This window comes from Taudactylus pleione, unplaced genomic scaffold (genome assembly GCF_031769625.1).
Source record: "Taudactylus pleione unplaced genomic scaffold, aTauple2 ptg000156l, whole genome shotgun sequence".
Taxonomy (NCBI): Eukaryota; Metazoa; Chordata; class Amphibia; order Anura; family Myobatrachidae; genus Taudactylus; species Taudactylus pleione.
In genome coordinates, this window is record NW_028284558.1 from 5,473,608 (window position 1) to 5,501,163 (window position 27,556).

Below are 27,556 nucleotides of genomic sequence, written 5' to 3' on the forward strand. Positions count from 1 at the left end.
GATGACTGCAGTGCGCCGGCGGCCAGCTTTTAAAAATATCACTAATTTACCAACTGGCCGCTGCCCAACAAGCCCAATGGAATAGACGACCCTGACTATTTGTCCATATTTATCCATATTTATCCATAGATACACTGTTTATATATGCTTTTCAGCTGCATATGTAGCAGCTGGCTCTTTATATGACCATTTGCAGGATTATAGTCTGTGATAGTGATGCACTTCTTAACAAAACATTAAAACTTCACTTCTTATTATTGACCCTCCCCTCAATTACAGCATTTATTCTCTTAAAATAATGATAATGAATCTTAACTTTATAATTAAACTAGGAAAGTAATAGGGGAGTGGACTTTTAATTACTTATTTATTTATTAACAGTTATTTATTTAGAACTTACATATTATGCAGAGGTGACACCCGGCGCGCACTCTGAGTATCCGTGCGCACCGGAGGCTCGGCTGCACCTGAAAAGGGGGTGTGGCCTAATATAAAAGGGCGTGGCATCTTAGGCGATCGCTATGACTTCACTCCGTTGGTAGCCCAGCATCGCAGAAGATGCTGGGCTGCCCATAGAGACTGGGCAGTCTGCACTGTCGGTTCCTCTTCTATGACATGAGCCGGGTGCTGCAAGTGAATGTCACACTGTGGCACCCGGCTCCTGTCACTGATGTGACCGGAATTTTGGTGTCACCCCCTCCGCTCAGAGGGTGACATCTGGGTCCGCACCCCCCTTATGATGCCAGTGATATTACACAGTGCTTTACAGAGAATATATTTAGAATTCACATTAGTCCCTGCTCAGTAGAGCTTACAATTAACCAACCAGTGTGTGTTTGGATTGTGGGCGTACTGTATCTGGAGGAAACCCACGCATTTCCATGGAGGACATACAAACTACAAACAAATAGGGCCTTGGCGGGAACTGAATCCAAGAACTCGCTGCTTGGTGGGTATGACTCAGGGAGAGATGTTTCTTGATATATATTTTGCACATCAAAATTATTAAAACACATTAAATAATACATATATTTAACATGTTATACAAACATTTTTAATAATATTTAGGGCCCTATTTACTACAATCCGCATTTAAAATGCAGTTTAGGGAATATCACAGGGATTTATTAAAAATCCCGTACAGGGACAGAGCTTGCGATAAAGCTCTGTCCCTGCGAATCCCCTCTGCAATCTTTTCACTGTATTTTTTGGAAAAACTACAGTGAGAAGGTGCCCCTGCATGTGCCGACCAGCTCTCCTAACCCCACCCTGTGACCACGACCACAGGAGTGGTTAGGCGAGCCGGGAAGCGGGTTGCAATACACAAGCGGGAGCAAACGCCATCTGAAGATGGCGAATGCTCCCACACTCAAGCTCCAAAAATATTTTATTTTCAGAGCTTGATGAATTCTGTCCCCATACTAGTGTATGGGGACAGTGGGACATTCCGCTAGAGGACAGTACGTAGGAGATATCTGTGATATCTGTGATATCTCCTGCTTTACCCTCTTGATGAATGGCCCGATAACTTAATTTTTACAATTGCAAGTGAAAATGTTCATTTTCGGCCCTTTCCAGTTATTGTTTTTTCACCTATTTGTCAGATTAATCCACATTATGATGGACTAAGTTATTCACAGCTATGTACTGTACTGAGAAAACCTCCAGGAAAGTTAAATGGAAAACTATTATTATTATTATTATTATTATTATTATTATTATTATCATCATTTATTTATATGGCGCCACAAGTGTTCCACAGCGCCTTACAAAGTACATAAACAAATTGTAGACAAGTGACTTACAGAACAATACAATACAGGACATGGATAATATATATTGCTACATTAGCGACCATATCAAACAGATAAGCAACAGCACATAAGCAACCAAGTGTTAGGTGTCCTAGTGGTGAGTAAGAAGTAAATGACACTAAAGTAAGGAGAAGCACAAGAGGGTAGATGGCTCTGCTCATGAGAGCTTACATTCTAAAAAGGTGGGGGAAGACAAATTGGGTTGACACAGATGGGGTATTAAGGCGTACATAGTAACTATTGGGCCCATATAATAATATTCCACTTACCGTTTAGAAAAAAAGATCCTGGTTTGTATGTTATCGCTGTGAAGCAGCAGGCGGCTACTTTGATGTGCACTAAAAATATCCCCGCCGAGCAGAGTTAACCACTCGGCGGTGGCAGCAGGGACACATTCCGCCTCCTCCTGCCTACATTGTGTGGACTCTCACTCACCTCTCTCCCGATGTGCAGCTACAGCAGAGTTTTTTTATTTTGACAAAACTTTATTGACAAGTGACCAAAATAACAAAGAGCTCTCTTTCTGCTTCTCCAGTTAGGAGAGGCTGATAACAGCAGCTAGAGGTGACGAAGCTGGAGAAGACAGCTGAAGGTAAGAGACATATTTTGTTAGTAATAGCTGGGTCACTTAGTGCTGCCTTAGGTGGCAGTGCAATATTCTAGCCTGCTCTTAGTGCTAGCAGTCTAAAGGCAGAGAAGTGAAATGTACAGGTATTTTCTCTGCCTTTTTTGTTTAGCCTTCTTATCTTCACGTGGACCCTATGTCTTAATACAGTACACTTCAAAGTCTATGCACTATGAAATGTACAATATGTCATAGAACTAAAGTATTTAATAGCATTTATCCAGCCTGCTATATGCACTGTTATTTCACTGCATGTTGAAATATTACCATTTTGAGACAGCAGGTGGTGGAGGAAACATTTAATTATGTAGTCAGTATAACATAGAATTGTGCATATTTCTTTTGTGCCTCATATAGGTTTAAAACTAAAGAAGAGTACGTGTGATTCAGGTGCAAATGTCAAATTGCAAACATACAGATAAGATTGGCCTTATTCTGTAATGGTGAGCAGATACACAGTACAGTAACTGCAGGAAAGGACCAGAAGGTCTTGAATGGATGTACAGTATATGCTCAGTTTCTCGGAAAAAGGAAAGTGATTTTACTTGTACACTTGTCTCTTTATATGACACTTCTTTTATCAGCCTCTGATAAACTCCAGAGACCATTGTGAATATCTGAAATGCTTGATGATCTGATGCCTATTCTGTGACCAAATGCTGTGGTTAAGACCTTAAATATGCATATGCTGATTATTTATGTGAAAAGTTGTAATTGTTTAGTATAATACCGTCTGTGAAATGTTTGTCACCTACAGGAAGTTGTTGAACATACCGTATCTGTCACTCTCTAAGTTCTTCAGGCAAAGAGCAACCCTGTACGTCCTCAATATGTGGTCACAGAGCTCAGGAGCACAGCTTGTAGTCTTTGTCACAGGTGAACTACAAAGTGCATAACAAAATATTCTGAGAAAACATACCAAGAATATGTACGATTCTGGAATAGAAAATAGGATGACAAAGACCAAGGCCAGTTCCTGCATGAATATCCCAATTTATAAATGATGTTTGGAACAAATAGTCATTGCATCACTTATTTGTACTGTACAAAGAACAAAAATAAAGATATTACATTTTCAAATGCTGAGTCTTAATGGTTTTCTCTTCTTCTAATTTCTCAATTTTTTAAAATTTTCAATACATGTGAACAAAAAACATAAATAAAATACAGTACAGTAACATACAGTATTGAATGGTGTGATTATTATTCTCCCTAGTATCCAACCAATAGGAGATGAAAAAGCAATATAAAAATGAGAAAACCAAAATCCAAAAATGTCCGATGTTGGTGCACTTACTAGTTTGTGAAAGAAATGAAGCCCAACAGAATTTCCATAAGCAGTAGAAGGAACATACCATAAAAGTCTCAGTATGGGCCAGCACCACAATTCGCAGCATTTTGGCAGCTGGCTAGGGGTGCTTGCACCTGGAGGGCGCCATTAGGCTGCAGGGGTGAGGGTTAGGGTTAGGATGCAGGATTGGAAATGTTTGGGTTAGGGGGAGGGTTAAGGGTTAGGGTAGGGGTACTCACCTGTATGAGCGGGATTCTAACTGTCAGGATGCTGCTGTCAGAATTTTGACCACCAGCATCCCAACCACCGGGATCCCGTACCCAACCCCTTCTACTACAACTAATTGAATCTGTGTGCTTACCCTGAGGTTTGGACTATTCTCTTACCAAAAAAAAGGGGGATATGGGGAGGCAAGACGTTGCTGCACTTAAGAGATTTCTGCCTTTCCACACTAAATAGACTTATCCCTCATAGTCTAGAGAAATGGTATAGAATAAACAAAGAAACATATGTAAAATGGGTGATATCTCTTATATACACAAGGACTGCTCTTAAGATATCAAAATAAATACTTATCTTCAAAGGATGTACAGATTTTTCTGTTCCTGTTGCGATTTTTGATTATTCAACAAGCCCCAACAGTTCGCCCAAATATGTAAATAAAGAATAATGAACCATGTGTGGTATCCTTTACAGTAGAAATAGTATCATGAAAAAATTCTGGTCATTCCCCATAGGGCTGGGCTTTAATCTATATAAAGAGTCCTAGGTAACGTGAATTCTGTAAGGTTCGTCTGAACACACACCTGACTTACACATAAGTCATGCTGGGCACTGCTCATATAGGTATCTTTTGGGTCCTTTTTCTATTGGTGACGCCCTATCTTCACCAGTATTTCTCTGAATCTGTAAGGTACACACCTGACTTACATAAACATATGTTGTTAGAAACTTGTAAAGGTTTCTTTTTCCTGATGGTATTTATATGACAATGTCTCCCCCTGTTATGGGAATGTGATACCATGGGTGATGGGAAATGAGATGTGCGTACCCGTACTCACATGTGGCACAGGGTTGGTAAATGCATCTGGGTTTCTTTTTTTCTCATTCCAAAAAATCCCATACTCAAAATGGTTTAGAATCAAACAAAAGAGTACATTTATTTCAACATTTTAATTAAAAACTACAATCTCCAAGATAAAACTTTGTTAAAAGGTATCTTGATTCACACAAATATGCAGAAAAATAGGGGTCTGCAGTGAGGTAAAATGAAGCATGTGTTTCAGGGCCAAAAAAAAAAATCCTGGGTTGCACTATACAAAAAGGAAAAAACACATACCTCAAAAATACCGCTGTGCAGAAAGCTCCTTCTTATGCTCCTCCAAAACCAACGCGTTTCGAAAATAGTATTCTCTTTATCAAGGTATGGAGGTTTCTATCCAGATCTCCCGTTTATATCCTCGTCTGGTGCTGCATCATGCTGACGTCACTTCCGGTTCCAGTCTGCAGGTCAATCCACCCAAAACAATCCAGCTAGTCTCCCATTTCCTCTCCCTTCATATCGCCAGCCTACCCGTCAATGCATCCCTCTAGGAAGTACAATTAGAGTCCATATAACTGACTCTAGCGTTTTTTCCATCCAAAACTGAAACCGGAAGTGCCCAAGTGGACGCAGGGGTGTCTGGGAAATGTAGTTTTTCTTGTCCATAGTTTCTAGAGGGCATGACACAGCACCATTACCCCTGAATGGGAAGTATTGGTTTTGTGTCATGTTATACCTTAATTTCAGACTGGCAACCTACCAATGACAATTATAAATATGCAACAGCAATTATTCATTTCACATTAACATCTACAGTATGTTTATACTCAGAATTACACACTAATAGGTTATTTTACTGCAACTCTCTGTTCTGCTGAAGATGAATTTGGTTAATAAAAAATACAGTAATCATAACATTTTCAGATTAACATTGACACATTTATCAATTAAGCTGAGCATCAGATCATAATATTACTCTATACAAATTACATATCAATAACCAGTAACCCGTTTTCTTTAAAGCTTTAAAGAGATTAACCCTCTAATATTCTGTCCTTAAATTCCCCTTACTAGGTAAAGTAAATGGCCATGCTGGCTGGTGCACATGCTAGTAGATTAATATGCATTTAAATTACAAAATCCAGGTTTTTAGGGGATTCTTAAATTTAGTCGCTTCTCATCCAATTGGCTTTAGTAGTGATACAAAACAGCCTGCAGAGATATTCCTTATAATCTTTGGTGCACTGTTAGCAATTGTGCCTGAACATAAATACAATAGGCAGGAGTCTATGGTGTCTGAGGGCCAGAATTATAATGCTGAGCTGGTGCTGGATGTCTCTCTCTCTCTCTCTCTCTCTCTCTCTCTCTCTCTCTCTATATATATATATATATATATGTATCTGTTGTGTTATCCAATAGCTTTTACTATAATATTCTGAGGTATTGGTGGCTTGAAATAATGTAATAGAACTTTACTTTGCATGCAGTTCTTAATCTAATGCACTATTGGACAAATTTTACACTTATCTCTGTCTCCTTCTTTCTCTTCCACAGGCACAGTAGCACTGACTAGACTCCTCCTAGGGGCTGGGCCTCAGACCCCCTGGTTGGCTGACTCTCATGTTTCTCCTTCTCAAACCTGAGTTATAGGCAGCACTCACTCTCCAAATCCACCCCCTAATATTTAGCTGCATTCACCACAGCATCCCTCCTTCAATCAATTCCTGGTTTTCAGCTCTCAAACACGAGGAACACCCTCCTCACCTCATGTAAGCACCAGCCCCCAACCTTGGGAGAACTGCTCAATAGCCAGCTCCAACTGTCCTTCCACAAACTGTCAACGACACCCCTTCAGTGCCAGGGATACTGCAATAGTCCACAGTCCTCCCAATAAATGATCCCACTGTCACCACTGCAATCATTAAACCCCTCCATATAGATTACATAATACTACAGTGGCACACTAAACATATTTATAAATTATACATAACTATAAATATATTATTTAGATGCTGTTAGTGCTTATAGGTGTCTATTTAAATATTGCAAGGTGTCACATTCTCCCCCTGGTGCTCAGGTACTGAAACAGATGTACTATGCATTTTCAGATCCAGAGCACCACATTTTTTTTATTTTTTCATAACCTGTTGTAGTACATTTTTTTACATAAAATTACCAGTATTGTAAATTATCCAAACTCTAGTAAGCATTTCCAAAATAGGGCCATGAATTTACAAAGTATGGCTCTATTACCCTTGGTACTTCTACAGGGATCGTTATGAATGGCTGCCGGACCTATGTCCGGCGGTTCAAATCCCGATGCCGGAAGACCGGCAGCAGTGAAAATCCTGACAGGTAAGTAAATACACTATTGCTAACCCTTTCTCCCCCTTACCCTAACCCTTAGGGGTGCCTAACCCTAACCTCCCCCCTAGTACATAAACCTACTCCCCCATCCCCTTAGCCTAAACCTAAACCTTCCGGGGGGGTCTAACCCTAACCTTCCCCTGGGGGCGCCTAACCCTAACCCTCCCTTCCCCTAGCCTATCCCTAACCCTCCCAGGGGGGGGTTGCTAACCCTAAGTCCCCCCCCCGGGAGTCCCTAAACTAACCCTCTCTTTCTGCAGCTGTCTGCGGCCACCGTCCAGCTTACCTTCATTTGGTATGCCGGGCGTTGGGCTCCTGGCTTAGGGATAATGATAGGCATCGGGATTTTGACACCTAGCATTAGTCCCCTGTTGTGATTGCACAGTCAGGAATCTGGCAGTCAGCATTTTGACTATCGGCTTCCTGACTGCATACCCTTCTACAGGTAATCCTAGATTTTCATAAGTAAATATCATAGGAGGCTTTCGTTCTTGTACTAGACGGTCACTGGGAGTCCTCACTAGTTTCAGCAAGCTTGCCATATCTGAGACTAATGGTGAATCACTCAATAGTGATCCTTCTATTACATCCCCATAACTTGACATTCTCTCCACATTTCTACCCTCTGTAAAACCATTAGATGGGCCTACATCAGGGTCACCTATATCATGACCAGTCTGGTGATTATACTTCTCCAAATGAGATTTATCATCTAACAATGGGGATGAACTATCTCTATAAAATACCCTACAGTATTATACTCATAGTTATCCTCCCCTCTATCACCATTTTCATTATAAGGGAATGTGCACACAGATATAGGTTGATGGCTACTTGTTCTGTTCTTTAAGCGAATACTTTCCTTCTCATTTCGCGGTAGAGTTTCTTTACTGGGTTCAGGTAACTGAATTTCACAGCTGATAGGTAAAAGATGTTGACAATGATATGTCGCAATAGGTGTTGATCCATTCTCCAGTTTTAACCTATAAACAGGAAGGTCTGGTAATTTTTCAACAATGACATATGGTTCATCCCACTATCTGTTCAATAATTTTTTCCTTTTAGCCAATCCTAGCTGTCGCAGAAGCACTCTGTCCCCAGTTTTCAATGCATGCCCTTTTACATTTTTATCATAGTAACTCTTGTTTCTTTCTCCACATTTCTTTGAAATTTGACTAGCAAGTTGATATGCTTCCTTCAGCTCTCTTCTTAATCATTGTACATATTTGGTATGGGATCGAAAATAAGTGTTGTTAGCAGAAACCCCCATATCAATGGGTAGACAAGCATCATGCCTAAACATTAATACATAAGGGGAGTACCCAGTTGATTCCATTTTTGTGCAGTTGTACGCATGCACTAGCTGACCTATTCCACTGATGTTTGGCCTGAGGATCCAGTGTACCCAGCATATCTAATAGTGTTCTATTAAATCTTTCAGGTTGTGGGTCACCTTGGGGATAGTAAGGAGTTGTATGTGACTTGGTTATCCCACAGCATGCACAAAGTTCACGGATCAATTGACTCTCAAATTCTCTGCATTGATCAGTATATATTTTTGCTGGTAATCCAAAATGTACAAAAACCGTGTCCCACAATGTCTTTGCTCCAGTAGTGAATTTCTGATTTGGTGGCATAACGAGTAAAATGATCTGTTATGACTAAGATGTGGTACTCTTTACCCGATGGCCCTTCAAAGGTAAGAAAATCTAGGCAGGCCCTTAACTAATAATATTGAACAATGGGGCTCCATGCTCTGGTAATGTTTTCCTAAATAAGCAATTTCCACAATTATTGCAATGCTGATTTACTTCCTTATCCATGCACGGCCAAAAGAACCAATCGGAGATCAACACAAATGTCTTATACACTCCTAGATGGTCATGTTTGTCATGAAGAGCCATCAAAACTAAAGGTCGATATATCTGAGGCAGTATCAGTTGGATATATGCCTGTCCATGGGCTTTTAGTCGTCTTCTATACATTAACGCCTTTTCACAATCAACTGCTTTTGCTGCTTTAATAGTATCATTGACTCTTTAGAGAGGTTACTAGGATCAATTGAATGATGTTTCTTTTGGATTATCTTCAACACAGGACCAATTACAGGATCTCTCTGCTGCTCCAATTTCATTTGTTTATAAGATAATTTAGGTAATCCATCCAATTCCATAGTATTAAGCCAACAAGTAGACAGGATAAATTACTTTTTTGGAGACACTTAAGTACCTTACTGCTGCTACACTTGTTCCACTGTTACCTTGCACACACTGATACAGTAGATGCTCCTAATCGAAGAGGCAGGAACTACCACCCATTTTTCTCCAACTGATTCTGCTGACTGACCTGGGATACATGAAAGGTTGTCAGCCTCTATATTGCTCACACCTGTGGTATTTTAAACTGAAAACCTAAATGCTTAAATCAGCTAACCAGTGATGTCCTGAGGCATCTAACTTGGCACTTGTATGTATGTAGGTCAGAGGGTTATTGTCTGTATGTACTTCAAGCTTGGCTCCATATAGCTAGTCATGCAATTGATCAACAATTGCCCATTTCAAAGATAAAAACTTGAGTTTATGTATATAGTACTCCCCATAACCCATTAAAGGAATATCAATACTGTATGTAATATATATGGTAACTTTGGATCAGCATAAGCTAGCAAAGGAGCTTTAGTGAGGTTGTTTTTAATGCAGCAAAAGCTTTTTCATAGGCAATTGTCCACCATTCCCCAAACTCCCCTGATGATCAATAATAAACTTTTGAAGCAACTCGTTCTTTCAGTTTTTTCTTGCTCATAGGAGCATAATCCTTGGTTAGATCAGTGAGAGGTTTGGCAATCTTAGAATATTGGGGTAAAAATTTTCTGTAGTATCCACAAAATCCTAAGAAGTTCTTTCAGCTTCTTTGGTCTAGGCCAATTAATTACTGCCTCCACCTTTGATGGGTTGGTGGCAATTTCATCCCTGCTTACTATATGACCTACTATAGGTACTTGACAGATGACTGACAAAATCTGCATTTATCTAAGGACAACTTAAGTCATTTAGACCTCAAACGGTCTAACACCTTGATGAGACGTTGACTTATGTTCCTGTAAAGTTGTTCCAAAAACAATTATATCATCTAAATAAACAATAACCTCATGATAATTCATATCCCCAAGTGTTTGCTCCATGGTTCATTGAAAAGTTACTGGATCTCCCTTAATTCCCTGAGGCATCTTGAGGAAAACAAAACAATGGGCAGATTAAAGCAATCTTATTTCTATCTGATGGATGCTTTGGTATCTGGTAGTATCCACTTCTCAAGTCCAACATGGAAAACCAGCTGCTTCCTACAAGACAGTTAAGTGCTTTCTCTATCCGAGGAACAGTATATTGGTCAAGAACTGTGCGATTGTTGAGTGTTCAATAATCTATGCACATTCTAATCTCTCCTGATTTTTTTTGCTACAACTATTGGCAAAGCATAAGGACTTTCTGAGTATGTTATTTCATGCATCTCAGTTAGATTCTCCAAATGTTCCCTCACATCCTCCAAATCAGCTGGGACTAGTCTTCTAGACCTTTCCCTAAAAGGGGTGGTGTCAGTCAATTTAATGCAATGTTCAATCCCTGTGGCTGTCCCAATGTCCCATTCTTCCCAATAAATGATCCCACTGTCACCACTGCATATATATTACATTATACTACAGTGGCACACTAAACATATTTATAAATTATACAAAACTATAAATATACTATTTACATGCTTATAGGTGCCTATTTAAATATTGCAAGGTGTTACACAGTTTTGAGTCTAAAATTGACAGCTAAACCACAATTAGTAGATCTACTAGAAACACACAAAAAATTCTCAATTTCTAGGTACATATGAAGATTTGCACATGCTTACTGTATACGTATCCAGGAATTGAGGATTTTTCAATTTTTTGCTTCTGTCTTTGTTCCACCTCAGGAAGTAGACATTCCATGGCCCAATTGGAATAGTTATCCTCCTCGGATGATTGTGACTGATGCCTCTTTCATAAATAGAGGAGACCAATATATTATGACAAGGATATTTTATTTTCCTACAGTAATTCAACATTTTTTTTCTAAATTATACAAAAAACTTTGGACAGTCTCCGGTAGTGATTGACAGTACATTATTATGTAGGATTTGCAACCCTGATTGTGTTAACTATAAGTGTGTATCATTTTTTCACAGTGCTTCTGAATTTTTTTGTTCATAATAGAATAAAAGTGAGAACAAAAACTGTAAAAGATTTCAGCAGGACTAGAGTAAGTAACTCCCAGTTTTCCAGACCACATGGCACCTAATAATAACATTAGGGATGCCATAGGACTTCTTTATATAACTATTTGCACAAAAAGAAACATGCTTTAAAGTGTTTTAACTCCAATTTAACCACAAAAAATAAAATGAATGTGTACATAACAAACAGTTCCAAAGAGTTGAATTATATTTTATTACAAGGCCAAACTGTGGATTCCTGTATCTGAAACAGAACACCCTCAAAACGTTATGCTCTGTGGTTCTGTGGCTTGGCTGCCTATCTGGAAAAAGAAACCTTAACTTAAAAACATATTTGCTTTTTGATAATAATTTAAACATTAAAGTACAAATGCCATATATTACTACACCTATGTTACTTAGCAAATGGCACTTTGTGTGATTTACAAATTCATGAGAATGTTAAATAACAGAATGTGCCATCTTAATACACGATTTGCATAGGGAGCTGACACTATATATGTTGAAAATTAAGCCAATCATTTCCCCATTATAGATGAGCCATCTGAATATTGAAACTATGAATAATGTATTACAGATTACTGACAGAAAATGAAACATGCATTGCAAACTTTGAATTAGTTGTTGAACAATCAGCTATCAAATTATTACACTTTTTAAAAAAAATTAAAGATGAAATAGAATAATTGCCTAATACTAATGTATAGGAGAAAGATGGAGGATTGAAATAAGGGTTGAGCAATTTGATATGTTATGAAGTGATTTGATAGATGAAGGCATGTGGGCCCTGATGCAAAATCCTGAACTAGAATTCCTTGGCCTAATTTACATACAAACACTACAAATCTCACATCTACAGTACCCTTGCCACCAGTGGAGGTTCTAGAGGTGGGGCTGCAGCACAGTCCAAACTTAAAGAAGGGAGCCACACCAACTGTCAGTGAATCCTGGCCTGGTGATCTTTGGCAGCGTTTGAAAGGGCAGTTGGTGTGGCTTCCCCACCTCTGGAACCACCACTGCTTCCCACCATTAATCCACATATCATATACTTGTTGCAGCGTGACCAAGGTGCTCTTTGTCTAACTGTGGTTAATGCCACTGCTTTCCCTATTGCTATGCTAATGGTACAAGACAATGATGTTTAAAAGGATTTAGAAAATGGGGTGGTACTTGGAATTTTGTCATTCGTCTGTGCAGTACTGCTCACTTAGTTTATGAAATGCAGACATATAATGAATATACACACAGTCAAACAAATATATACTGTATGATTTGGATAAATAAAATACTTTTGCCCCATATTTACAGTATGTAGACATCTCTAGAACAAGTAGTAGAATGTGCTATTGTATTCTCACTCAGAATGATTGGTGGAGCTACAAACTACAATATTTTGGCCAGCATTGGTCATAAAAATTATAATAAAGCTAGGTACACTCTATGTAATAATCGGGGTATATAGCCAAATTTCCAATGCTCTGTCTGACAATATCAGGGTTTGCACACAACACCCAGGGCAAATTTACATTCTAAAAGCAGTTTAATCAGATGATTGACCTGTTGCATGACATTTTTAGAGGACAATGAGCCAATATCATGCACATTTTGAAGTGTAGATGCATTTCCGCTTATCAGTCTGACATTTCTGACCCTACTGCAGTTAATTTAAAAATATCAACTTTGTGACGAGCTTTAGGACAGATAACCATTTGGATTGGAATGATAAACCACTAGTATGTACACTACAAATCATCTGTTCTCAAGATTGGTTTATCACTGAGAAAATCATAATGTTGCTCAGATCGCGAGTGAATCATTTAGGTGTGTATCTAGCATTACAATATGACTAGTTTTAGAGCCCTAGAATCGTATTTAGCTCCTAGATATTGTGAACTTCACCTTAGTGTTTCATGTTCCCATCAAGTATGTAGGCTCACAGTTACCTAGTTGTCCAAGGTCTTTTATCAGAGGTAGAAACCACAGTATGTTTGATGTCATAAAGGCAAAGGTAAAATGACACATAATAAAATATAAAATTGCAGGAGACTGAACAAAATGAAGAAAGAGGAGTAAAAAGTGAGACTTAGTTACGTCAAAGTCACTTGGGTGCAGAGTGTGTGGTGCACAGGGGTCCAGAGGCGCGCTGGGCCGGGGGGCAGGGTGCCATGTGCCCCCCGGGCCACAGCGCCATGCGTTCCGCATGCAGTCTGTGTCTCTGTGATACAGCTGCCTGTACTGCGTGTGTAGCACTGACCGGATGGGGGACTACTACTAGGGGCACTACAAGGGGGGGACTACTACTAGGGGCACTGCATAGGGGGGATAGGACTACCACTGGGGGCACTGCATCAGGGGACCACTGCTGGGGGCTTTATATAAAGGGCAATACTGGGGGTACTGCATAGGGGGGAGACTACAACTGAGGCCACTATTAAAGGGGCACTGCATAAGGGTTACCACTATTGGGGGCACTGCATGGGGGGTGGACTGCTACTGGGAGCACTATGTAAGGGGCAATGCATAGTGGGTACCACTACTGGGGGCATATATAAGGGGCTTACTACTGGGGGCACAAGGGGCACTGCACAGGGGGACCACTACTGGGGGCACTATATAAGGGGCTTACTACTGGGGGCACAAGGGGCACTGCACAGGGGGGACCACTACTGGGGGCACTATATAAGGGGCTTACTACTGGAGAAAAAAGGGGCACTGCACAGGGGGGACCACTACTGGGGGCACTGCATAGGGGGGTCCTCTCCTGGGGCACAGGGGGGGCACTGCATATGGGCACCACTACAGGGGGCTGCCCCTAATCTTTATTTTTACTTTACATTAATCCCATATCGACCTGCCTCCTCCATGGAACACTTGAGGGGGGGGCGCCATAGCATGCACGTGCTCCGGGCACCCTGGCTACATGCTACTCCTCTGCCAGGGCCACCTGCATGCATTTTCCCCCCAGGCTAAAAGTTGCCAGCCAGCCCCTGCACGGGCCCCTGGGTCCAAAGGGGCTTACACCTCACACACTGCACTCATAGATGATACTTACCTGACCATATCCGCTGCAGACATCACCAGGAAAAAGGCAGAGGCGCCATGTTCCGGGAGATCTGCATGTGTGCAGTAGAATGATAACTGGGAGAGATGAAGGACAGAGAGAGAGGAGGAGCCCGCACATAGACAGAACATGGGCCCAAGATGATCACTGAGGTATACAGACATTTACAGAAATGCACTCATAAAGCATAGCTATGCCAATAAAATTAACATATAATATAATGGCCTTAAAGCAATGACAGGGCAGAACTTTTAGCAAAAGAAAAGTATCAAGAGAGTCACATACAATGATCATGTTACATGTTAAACGTAATAGGTCTGCAACTATGCAGATGTGCAAGCTACTGTACCTGGACACATATCACAGTGGGGTGTGGTATGAAGAGTCAACATTCGGAATGTCATCAGGTTTTGAATGCCGACAGTCGAACTGTAGACATGGACATTCGGTTGAGAAGCAATGTGTCCACATTCACAAATGTCGACATGTTCATAATGTTTTGAAATTTAATGCCGCATACAGTTTTTTGCATACTTTAGCCTAACCCTATCCTTAACCCTAACCTAACCCTAAAAATAACACAAAAATGTACTGTTGACATTCTTTTGTCAACATGTTAAATGACTACATTATGAACATTTTAACAATGTTGGCATTTGTGAATGTTGACCTTACAGTATGTCCATGTCGACATTCATTACCTGTTGACATTCTGGTGTCGACATTCTGACTGGATACCATCACAATGCACTGAGCAAACATGCATGACTAAGAAGATACTAGTCAGCAGAGGGTTTTATAGCTCATCATATTTTACCAAATACCTGTGGGCCTACATCTGGCACAGGCTAATAATAGATGTTATTCCCTTGCATAATTGTACAGTAAAATTATGGCTAAAAAGTTTTGAAATTAATTGTATTGCAGCTGTTAAAATTCATCATGCAAAATATTAATTTTCAATGCTTGACTATCAATGTGTAGTGCACTGAACATTTAAGGACAAAGATTCATTGACTATCGTTATGTAATTGTAAAACAATTTGGTTTTCAAAGGAAAATCTTATAGTGCAATTTGCTTAATGTTGTGGAAACTGGTTAATTTAATTATCCTGGTTCAACAAAGTGTAGCTAATTTCTGTTCTTCTCAACTTTTTTCACTATACTTTACCAGAGACACATACAAATTTTTTATTCAAAGGAGAGTACACACAAACACACACATTTTAGATGCACACACACATACTGAAGAGGGCTTCATTAACCATTAGAAGTACTAGACTTAGCAGCATCAATGTTTCAGAGGGGTCAGAAAGTCTTTCTCAAGGGGTGATTGAAACAGCGTCAGGTAGCCTAGGCTGGTGTTGTTACACCACTGCAATTAAACACTGTTATACCTTTATTGACAAGTAAGTGCCAATCGCTAACTTTTTCAAAAGAAATATAAGTGTGTTGTTGATGGATGACTGTTTATGGAGTGAGCACAACGCTGCCTACGAAAAACTTGTGAACTAATAGGTCTGTTAGCTTATTTTCTAAGATATATATTATATATAATATAATATTATAGCATATATCTCAGAGCTAATCATTCAATTTTCTCTTCTTTTTGATTTCCAACCCTTTAAATTAAGCTTTTAATTCACTAGAGGGTGCTGTAAAGATAGGATAGGAAAATAAAAAACACGTCATTTTAAAGCAAAGACAGTCAGTTTGTTAATAATGATTTGAGGATGGTAAATAATATGATTGATGCTGAAATGTGGGCACATTTCAGAGATTGATGGCAAATTAATAACCAAGTCATACGTGAATTTTAAAAAAATGGAGTCTCAGGCCGAGCATTACAAAGTATCACAGGTGGCTCACAGCCCAAATGGAGAGATGCCTGGGAGAGAGACTAAGGGGCCTATGTACTAAGCCTTGTAGAGAGATAAAGTGGACGGAGATAAAGTACCAACCAATCAGCTCCTAAATGCCATTTTTCAAACACACCCTGAGCTGATTGGTTGATACTTTATCTGTCTCCGCTTTATGTCTCTCCAAGACTTAGGACATCTCCCCCTCAATTCTCTCTGTGAATTTGACTAATAGTAGCAAAGACTATTTTCAACTAGTGCTCTTTGCATTTGCGATATAACTGTGGAAACAGTCCTACATCATTGTTCCCCTGATTCATCATTTATCATTTTTTCTATTGTACACATTTTCCACTATCACTACAACTCACTGACCACTGCAAAACATGTTTAGTCCTTGTCATTAACACAACAGCTATATACAGTCAGGTGCATAAATATTGAGACATTGACAGAATTTTCATATTTTAGCCTCTATTCACCACCACAATGGCTTTGAAATGAAACAAACAAGATGTGCTTTAACTGCAGACTTTCAGATTTTATTTGAGGGTAATTATATCCAAATGAGGTGAACGGTGTAGGAATTACAACGGTTTCTATATTTGCCTCCCATTTTTTAAGGGGCCAAAAGTAATGGGACTATCAACTCAAAAGCTATTTCATGGACAGGTGTGGGCTATTCCCTCATTATTTCATTATCAATTAAACAGGTAAAAGGTATGGAGTTGATTCTAGGTGTGACATTTGCATTTGGAATCACTTGCTGTCGATTCTCAATATTAGATCCAAAGAGCTGTCACTATCAGTGAAGCAAGCCATCATTAGGCTGAAAAATCAAAACAAACCCATCAGAGAGATAGCAAAAACATTAGGTGTGGCCAAATCAACTGTTTGGAACATTCTTAAAAAGAAAGAATGCACCGAACACCAAAACACCAAAGACACGGAAGACCACACAAAAAACCCGGCAGACCACAGAAAACAACTGTGGTGGATGACAGAAGAATTATTTCCCTGGTGAAGAAAAACCCCTTCACAATAGTTGGCCAAATCAAGAACACTCTCCAGGAGGTAGGTGTATATGTGTCAAAGTCAACAATCAAGAGAAGACTTCACAAGAGTGAATATAGAGGGTTCACCACAAGATGTAAACCATTGGTGAGCCACAAAAACAGGAAGACCAGATTAGAGTTTGCCAAACGACATCTAAAAAAGCCATTACAGTTCTGGAACAACATCCTATGGACAGATGAGACAAAGATCAACTTGTACCAGAGTGATGGGAAGAGAAGAGTACGGAGAAGGAAAAGAACTGCTCATGATCCAAAACATACCACCTCATTAGTGAAGCATGGTGGTGGTAGTGTCATGGCGTGGGCATGTATGACTGCCAATGGAACTGGTTCCCTTGTATTTATTGATGATGTGACTGCTGACAAAAGCAGCAGAATTAATTCTGAAGTGTTTTGGTCAATATGATATGCTAATATTCAGTCAAATGCTTCAGAACTCATTGGACGGCGCTTCACAGTGCAGATGGACAATGACCCAAAGCATACTGCAAAAGCAACCAAACAGTTTTTTAAGGCTAAAACATGGAATGTTATGCAATGGCCAAATCAATCCCCTGACCTGAATCCGATTGAGCATGCATTTCACTTGATGAAGACAAAACTGAAGGGAAAATGCCCCAAGAACAAGCAGGAACTGAAGACATTTGCAGTAGAGGCCTGACAGAGCATCACCAGGGATGAAACCCAGCGTCTGGTGATGTCTATGTGTTCCAGACTTCAGGCTGTAATTGCTTGCAAAGGATTTGCAACAAAGTATTAAAAAGTGAAAGTTAGATTTAGGATTGCTTAGTTTGTCCCATTACTTTTGGCCCCTTAAAAAGTGGGAGGCACATATAGAAACCGTTGTAATTCCTACAGCATTCACCTGTTTTGGATGTAATTACCCTCAAATTAAATCTGAAAGTTTGCAGTTAAAGCACATCTTGTTTGTTTCATTTCAAAGCCATTGTGGTAGTGAATAGAGGCCAAAATATGAAAATTCTGTCAATGTCACAATATTTATGCACCTGACTGTAAGTGTATGAAGAACCAAGCAATACACTGTTGTGTCAAACTATGGGCCTCTTTTATCAATGATTTATAAAACACGTTGCGTATTATAGATGGTGCTCAAGCCAATCAACTCACAACTGTCATTTTTCAAACAGATGACAGTTAGGAGCTGTTTGGCTGTAGCACAATTATCATACACAATGAGTTTTATCACTCATTGCGAATGATAGAACTTGTTGATAAATGAGGCCTTATATCTCTGCAAGGGTCACATATTTTGCCTTATTGGTATGGGAATCAATGCTTCTGCTTTGCCAAGAAACACACTTATTTATACAACAAGAAAAACTAGTGTGAATGATTAAAAAAGCATTTCAATGTTCACATTAACACTGTGTCAATGGTAAGATATATAATAATGAAATTAAATTTTCTATCCAATACTTATGGACAGACGATGTTGGACATTTATCTTAACTGCACTATAAATACTTCCAACTGATTATAGTCTGCTGGAATATTGACAGAATAAGCCATAACTATCAAAATTCTCAATTGAAGCAATATCCAGCCCATGTTTTTAGTTTACCTTGATTAATTCCTGACCTCATTCTCTGTTCTTGACTGTGTACTTTTATCTATGATATCAAACCCAACACTGAACTCTGTTGTTTGTTATGAAGATGTATTATGGTCTATTCTGCAGTCCTGCAAAGCCATTTTGTTGTCCTTTAGGTCTTCGACAAAAGTCATACTGTTACTGAAAGTCACTTTTTTTTGCACTTGGGTCTAGGATCATGTATCCTTTGGAACCTACACACTATATCCAACAGATATCATTTCCACTATTTGGTTTTGTATACGAACACATTTTCCTTCAGGAAAATAAACTACTGTAATACTGTAATTTAACCAATAACTTTGTTCTTCAATTGATAAGTGACAATAAATCTTGAATAGTCACATTTGGAAGTCAATATGTATTAGTTGCCTCCTGGTATGTGCTCATTTCAAGTATATACATCACTGTGTGTGAGATCAAGTGATCTTGAAGCTCTGACTTATATTAAGAATTGTTGCTCTTGTATATTTAGCTTTTATACAACAATTGAACCTTATAATTACTGGACTAGCTGAAAGTATGAGATCTTTTCTCAGGTCTCACTTATGAGGATCTGTTATGATCTCCATGTGTGTACCAAAGGCCATGGTGCAATTATCATGCCTGAGTGAGTTTAGTCTCAATGAGTGTTGAGACAATATATAGGCATTCATCTGCTTTAGCTCTGACTATCACCCACGGTGGATTATTTAGCTGTTCTGCACCTTACAGATAAGAGTCCACATTGCAAGTTAGGAATATACAGATTATTCTTTACTGGTTCTACCAGATTGTTCCCATTTGTATTGGGTAATAGCCAGTGCCCATTTCTTTCAGTGGTGATAGTACTTCCATCTTCAACATAGATTATCTCTTTGTGATGCAGATAATGTTCAGTTAAGAAGTTTTTATCACTCATCATGTGACTTGTTGTTCATGAATCTATGCACAAAGCAATAGAACAGGTGACCTACTGTTGCTTTGAAAATTTTGCTTAAATCCTTTGGGAAAGTGTCTGCATTGCTCTGCTTTCCATATATTGTAGAGCAAGATTTCTTTTGTGGCCCAAGTTTCTTACAGCTAAAACATTCTCGAATTTCCTTATTATGTGACTTTTGGCCTTATTCATAGATGGATTCAGAAGTCCCCGCAGCTGCCTCTATTGGTGGTCACTTATCTGCGAATCTATTCCAATGCTGATGCAAAGTCCTTCCCTGATGTACATCTGTGTGTCTGAATGTGGAAGGACTAAGATGCCCACTTTTTTGCATCTGCACATGCAGTAATAATGATTGAAGTATCCTTAGATGCCACCATTAGTCTCACCATCAAAACTTGCACCAGCTCTATGGCAGGTGCAGTTTCTCCATCCATGTATGGCTTTCTATGTCAGCGGTCGATCCTATGTGTACACAACACGCCTGCAACACTCACATAACACTCCCATAAGACGCACCATCTCTGTGTGTGGAGTTGGGTATGGAATGGCAAAGGAGTCAGAATCCTGATGCCAGCATCCCAACAGAGTACACCTACCCATAACCCTCCCTGCAGCCTAAACCTAACCCTCCCACCCTAGAGCCTAAACCTAACCCTCCCACTAGTACCGAACTCTAACCACTCACCCTAACCCTCCCCTGATCCCACTACGTACCTTCGGGATGCCGGTGGTTGGGATGATGGTGCTGGGATTCTGCCTTGTGTCGAGATTCCGGAACTGGCATTCTGAGCGCTGGCATCCTGACAGCCGGGATTAAACTTACAACGCCCGTGTGTGGGCTACCTCCCTGTAAAAGTCCAGGAATGCCCACAACATACTCAATACATTTCTCTGTGCATGCACCTAAAATTAAAATTGCGACTCTGCACGGACACAATCAGGACAAATATGCAGTGTGGCTTAGACATATGTACCTTTTACCATATGTACTGTAGCTGGATATGGACCAAAATGGCTTTTATTGCATACAGTATGCATGAAGATAACTGTGTTTCCAGATGAAAACAGAATTAATTTACACATTTAACAAATTAGAATTACACAAGATGGTTATAAAGTTCTTGTGCAGCTGTAAACTTTAATGACTTAGTATATGTACATGATGGAAGCACACTTAACGGTATGTAAAAAACTGAAAACTATTTAAAAGCAATACAATTTGATTTTGTTTAACCTTTAATATATCGTTTTTGGCACATTTTTCATATCACTCAGTTGACCTTTTCTTCTACTGTCAGCATTTCCAATCAGTTGATTGACCTCAAAAGAAATAGAAATTAATTAAGCCAAAATTAACACTAATACATAATGAACTTTAAACATTCACCTTTTATATGCCATTTACAGTGTACTTCGAAAATGTATATTCTACCAGAGCAAATGCTGTATGGTCTTGCATACAGGGCAGACATAAGCTGGCCACACATCTAAAGATTATCTGTCCAACCAGCCAACTAGTTGATTGGTTGGAATGAAAATCTGGTAAGGTATGAAAGCAAATGATCAGTAATTTGCTCCTAAACGCCGGAAAATGGACAAAAACTGTTTGAACAAATTGTTTAGAACAAACATTTAACAAACTTGTCTGAACGACCATTTGCATCGGTTTTCTGGCATTTAGAACAAATTGCTGATCTTCATTTACTCCCATTCCTTACCAGATTTTCATTCCAACCAGACAACTAGTTGGCTGGTTGGACAGATAATCTTTAGATGTGTGGCCACCTATACTGTACAGTACATCTCTGCTTTTTTAGATTTGTGCTAAACCGTGCCCTCCCTTACAGCTGTAAATCAGGATGTGCATATTACATTTCCACCTGCAGCACTAAATGTTTTTTGCCAGGCACAAATTTTGCCTCCACTATCTTGAGTTTCTCATAACTCTAAATCAGGCCTTCAGTGCTTACTTGTGCTCAATGGAAATGTGTTGAGCTAATGTACAGTAATACAAGTAATACAAAAAATGCATAATAAGTTGATCTGTGAGCATGCTACTAGGCCTGGTGTCATGTGTGTGTATATATATATATAAAAGCAACCAAACAGTTTTTTAAGGCTAAAACATGGAATGTTATGCAATGGCCAAATCAATCCCCTGACCTGAATCCGATTGAGCATGCATTTCACTTGATGAAGACAAAACTGAAGGGAAAATGCCCCAAGAACAAGCAGGAACTGAAGACATTTGCAGTAGAGGCCTGACAGAGCATCACCAGGGATGAAACCCAGCGTCTGGTGATGTCTATGTGTTCCAGACTTCAGGCTGTAATTGCCTGCAAAAGGATTTGCAACAAAGTATTAAAAAGTGAAAGTTAGATTTAGGATTGCTTAGTTTGTCCCATTACTTTTGGCCCCTTAAAAAGTGGGAGGCACATATAGAAACCGTTGTAATTCCTACAGCATTCACCTGTTTTGGATGTAATTATCCTCAAATTAAATCTGAAAGTTTGCAGTTAAAGCACATCTTGTTTGTTTCATTTCAAAGCCATTGTGGTAGTGAATAGAGGCCAAAATATGAAAATTCTGTCAATGTCCCAATATTTATGCACCTGACTGTAAGTGTATGAAGAACCAAGCAATACACTGTTGTGTAAAACTATGGGCCTCTTTTATCAATGATTTATAAAACACGTTGCGTATTATAGATGGTGCTCAAGCCAATCAACTCACAACTGTCATTTTTCAAACAGATAACAGTTAGGAGCTGTTTGGCTGTAGCACAATTATCATACACAATGAGTTTTATCACTCATTGCGAATGATAGAACTTGTTGATAAATGAGGCCTTATATCTCTGCAAGGGTCACATATTTTGCCTTATTGGTATGGGAATCAATGCTTCTGCTTTGCCAAGAAACACACTTATTTATACAACAAGAAAAACTAGTGTGAATGATTAAAAAAGCATTTCAATGTTCACATTAACACTGTGTCAATGGTAAGATATATAATAAAGAAATTAAATTTTCTATCCAATACTTATGGACAGACGATGTTGGACATTTATCTTAACTGCACTATAAATACTTCCAACTGATTATAGTCTGCTGGAATATTGACAGAATAAGCCATAACTATCAAAATTCTCAATTGAAGCAATATCCAGCCCATGTTTTTAGTTTACCTTGATTAATTCCTGACCTCATTCTCTGTTCTTGACTGTGTACTTTTATCTATGATATCAAACCCAACACTGAACTCTGTTGTTTGTTATGAAGATGTATTATGGTCTATTCTGCAGTCCTGCAAAGCCATTTTGTTGTCCTTTAGGTCTTCGACAAAAGTCATACTGTTACTGAAAGTCACTTTTTTTGCACTTGGGTCTAGGATCATGTATCCTTTGGAACCTATACACTATATCCAACAGATATCGTTTCCACTATTTGGTTTTGTATACGAACACATTTTCCTTCAGGAAAATAAACTACTGTAATACTGTAATTTAACCAATAACTTTGTTCTTCAATTGATAAGTGACAATAAATCTTGAATAGTCACATTTGGAAGTCAATATGTATTAGTTGCCTCCTGGTATGTGCTCATTTCAAGTATATACATCACTGTGTGTGAGATCAAGTGATCTTGAAGCTCTGACTTATATTAAGAATTGTTGCTCTTGTATATTTAGCTTTTATACAACAATTGAACCTTATAATTACTGGACTAGCTGAAAGTATGAGATCTTTTCTCAGGTCTCACTTATGAGGATCTGTTATGATCTCCATGTGTGTACCAAACCATGGTGCAATTATCATGCCTGAGTGAGTTTAGTCTCAATGAGTGTTGAGACAATATATAGGCATTCATCTGCTTTAGCTCTGACTATCACCCACGGTGGATTATTTAGCTGTTCTGCACCTTACAGATAAGAGTCCACATTGCAAGTTAGGAGTATACAGATTATTCTTTACTGGTTCTACCAGATTGTTCCCATTTGTATTGGGTAATAGCCAGTGCCCATTTCTTTCAGTGGTGATAGTACTTCCATCTTCAACATAGATTATCTCTTTGTGATGCAGATAATGTTCAGTTAAGAAGTTTTTATCACTCATCATGTGACTTGTTGTTCATGAATCTATGCACAAAGCAATAGAACAGGTGACCTACTGTTGCTTTGAAAATTTTGCTTAAATCCTTTGGGAAAGTGTCTGCGTTGCTCTGCTTTCCATATATTGTAGAGCAAGATTTCTTTTGTGGCCCAAGTTTCTTACAGCTAAAACATTCTCGAATTTCCTTATTATGTGACTTTTGGCCTTATTCATAGATGGATTCAGAAGTCCCCGCAGCTGCCTCTATTGGTGGTCACTTATCTGCGAATCTATTCCAATGCTGATGCAAAGTCCTTCCCTGATGTACATCTGTGTGTCTGAATGTGGAAGGACTAAGATGCCCACTTTTTTGCATCTGCACATGCAGTAATAATGATTGAAGTATCCTTAGATGCCACCATTAGTCTCACCATCAAAACTTGCACCAGCTCTATGGCAGGTGCAGTTTCTCCATCCATGTATGGCTTTCTATGTCAGCGGTCGATCCTATGTGTACACAACACGCCTGCAACACTCACATAACACTCCCATAAGACGCACCATCTCTGTGTGTGGAGTTGGGTATGGAATGGCAAAGGAGTCAGAATCCTGATGCCAGCATCCCAACAGAGTACACCTACCCATAACCCTCCCTGCAGCCTAAACCTAACCCTCCCACCCTAGAGCCTAAACCTAACCCTCCCACTAGTACCGAACTCTAACCACTCACCCTAACCCTCCCCTGATCCCACTACGTACCTTCGGGATGCCGGTGGTTGGGATGATGGTGCTGGGATTCTGCCTTGTGTCGAGATTCCGGAACTGGCATTCTGAGCGCTGGCATCCTGACAGCCGGGATTAAACTTACAACGCCCGTGTGTGGGCTACCTCCCTGTAAAAGTCCAGGAATGCCCACAACATACTCAATACATTTCTCTGTGCATGCACCTAAAATTAAAATTGCGACTCTGCACGGACACAATCAGGACAAATATGCAGTGTGGCTTAGACATATGTACCTTTTACCATATGTACTGTAGCTGGATATGGACCAAAATGGCTTTTATTGCATACAGTATGCATGAAGATAACTGTGTTTCCAGATGAAAACAGAATTAATTTACACATTTAACAAATTAGAATTACACAAGATGGTTATAAAGTTCTTGTGCAGCTGTAAACTTTAATGACTTAGTATATGTACATGATGGAAGCACACTTAACAGTATGTAAAAAACTGAAAACTATTTAAAAGCAATACAATTTGATTTTGTTTAACCTTTAATATATCGTTTTTGGCACATTTTTCATATCACTCAGTTGACCTTTTCTTCTACTGTCAGCATTTCCAATCAGTTGATTGACCTCAAAAGAAATAGAAATTAATTAAGCCAAAATTAACACTAATACATAATGAACTTTAAACATTCACCTTTTATATGCCATTTACAGTGTACTTCGAAAATGTATATTCTACCAGAGCAAATGCTGTATGGTCTTGCATACAGGGCAGACATAAGCTGGCCACACATCTAAAGATTATCTGTCCAACCAGCCAACTAGTTGATTGGTTGGAATGAAAATCTGGTAAGGTATGAAAGCAAATGATCAGTAATTTGCTCCTAAACGCCGGAAAATGGACAAAAACTGTTTGAACAAATTGTTTAGAACAAGCATTTAACAAACTTGTCTGAACGACCATTTGCATCGGTTTTCTGGCATTTAGAACAAATTGCTGATCTTCATTTACTCCCATTCCTTACCAGATTTTCATTCCAACCAGACAACTAGTTGGCTGGTTGGACAGATAATCTTTAGATGTGTGGCCACCTATACTGTACAGTACATCTCTGCTTTTTTAGATTTGTGCTAAGCCGTGCCCTCCCTTACAGCTGTAAATCAGGATGTGCATATTACATTTCCACCTACAGCACTAAATGTTTTTTGCCAGGCACAAATTTTGCCTCCACTATCTTGAGTTTCTCATAACTCTAAATCAGGCCTTCAGTGCTTACTTGTGCTTAATGGAAATGTGCTGAGCTAATGTACAGTAATACAAGTAATACAAAAAATGCATAATAAGTTGATCTGTGAGCATGCTACTAGGCCTGGTGTCATGTGTGTGTGTATATATATATATATATATATATATATATATGTATATATATATATATATATATATATATATATACAGGATACAGGTTGAGTCTCCCATATCCAAAATGCTTGGGACCAGGGGTATTTTGGATATCGGAATATTTCGTATTTTGGAATATTTGCATATCATAATGAAATATTTTGGGAATGGGGCCTAAATATACACACAGAATGCATTTATGTGTTATATACACCTTATACACCCAGCCTGCAGGTAATTTTATACAATATTTTCAATAATTTTGTGGCTCAAGCATAGTTTGTGTACATACATGAAATTCATTTATGTTTTCATATACACCTTATACACACAGCCTGAAGGTAATGTTATACAATATTTTTAATAATTTGTGCCTTAGGCAAAGTTAGTGTACATTGAACCATCAGAAAATCAAAGGTTTCATTATCTCAGTCATGGCAAAAATATTCTGTATTTCGGAATATTCCGTATTTCGGAATATTTGGATATGGGAGACTCAACCTGTAGTTCACTTTCCATGTGTACATTTTATTAGTATACTTTCTATTCTTTTTGATGATATGAGTTTGACAATTCCTAATCTTGTACAACTTTCCTGAGTGACCCTATAATACTTTCAAGTCCAAAATACAGTTATAAAACAGTTTAATTTCCAATAAAACAATTTTTAAAAGCTTTTCTCACATAATACATATACAAATCACCATTTCATAACAGAAGTTTCACTTATGCTGTTGCCCTCACATGGGCTAGCTTGTTATCAACCAATCTATTTATTTTGAACAACAATGTCAGCCAATGCGTTTCATCGGCAAGCAACTTCTTCAGGGGTGTCTTTGGAACAGAAATAAATTAAAAATAGATAGGTATCTCAGTAATCAGTATATATAATTTGCTTTAATACACTTTAACATAAATTGTTTTTGGAATTACATTGTATATGTACAGACATACAGTATCTGGCATGATAGTTTAACATAATCAGCTATTATAATTAGTATCGCATGATTTTTTCATAGTAGGTGGTAACAATTATACCAATTCTAATAAGCACGATCATGAATGTGGTATAAATCCATTAATCAGGGTTACATCAAAATTCATAGACGTATAAATATTTAATATACTAAGCAACTATGTAACAGAGTAATGTTGTTCTAATGGTAGTCAATTATATGACTCTCAGTATAAATAAATATCAGTATTTCCTATACTAAACAACTATATAACAGAGTAATATTGTTCTTATGATAGTCAATTATATGACTTCCAGTGTAACTAGGTATCAATATAAACAAGGCCTAAACCTTAAAGTTTTATTCCATTATACTCACTTTGTTAGTTGGCTATGTTCTTAATAGCTAACACAATAATTGTTCAAATTGCACAGACTCCC

The 27,556-nt window shown here is 38.7% G+C and overlaps 1 pseudogene; it reads left to right on the forward strand.

Moving 5' to 3' along the window:
• Window positions 1–8,805: 8,805 nt before the first annotated feature.
• LOC148521619 (uncharacterized) overlaps window positions 8,806–27,556 on the forward strand; it is an 89,689-nt pseudogene continuing 70,938 nt past the window's right edge.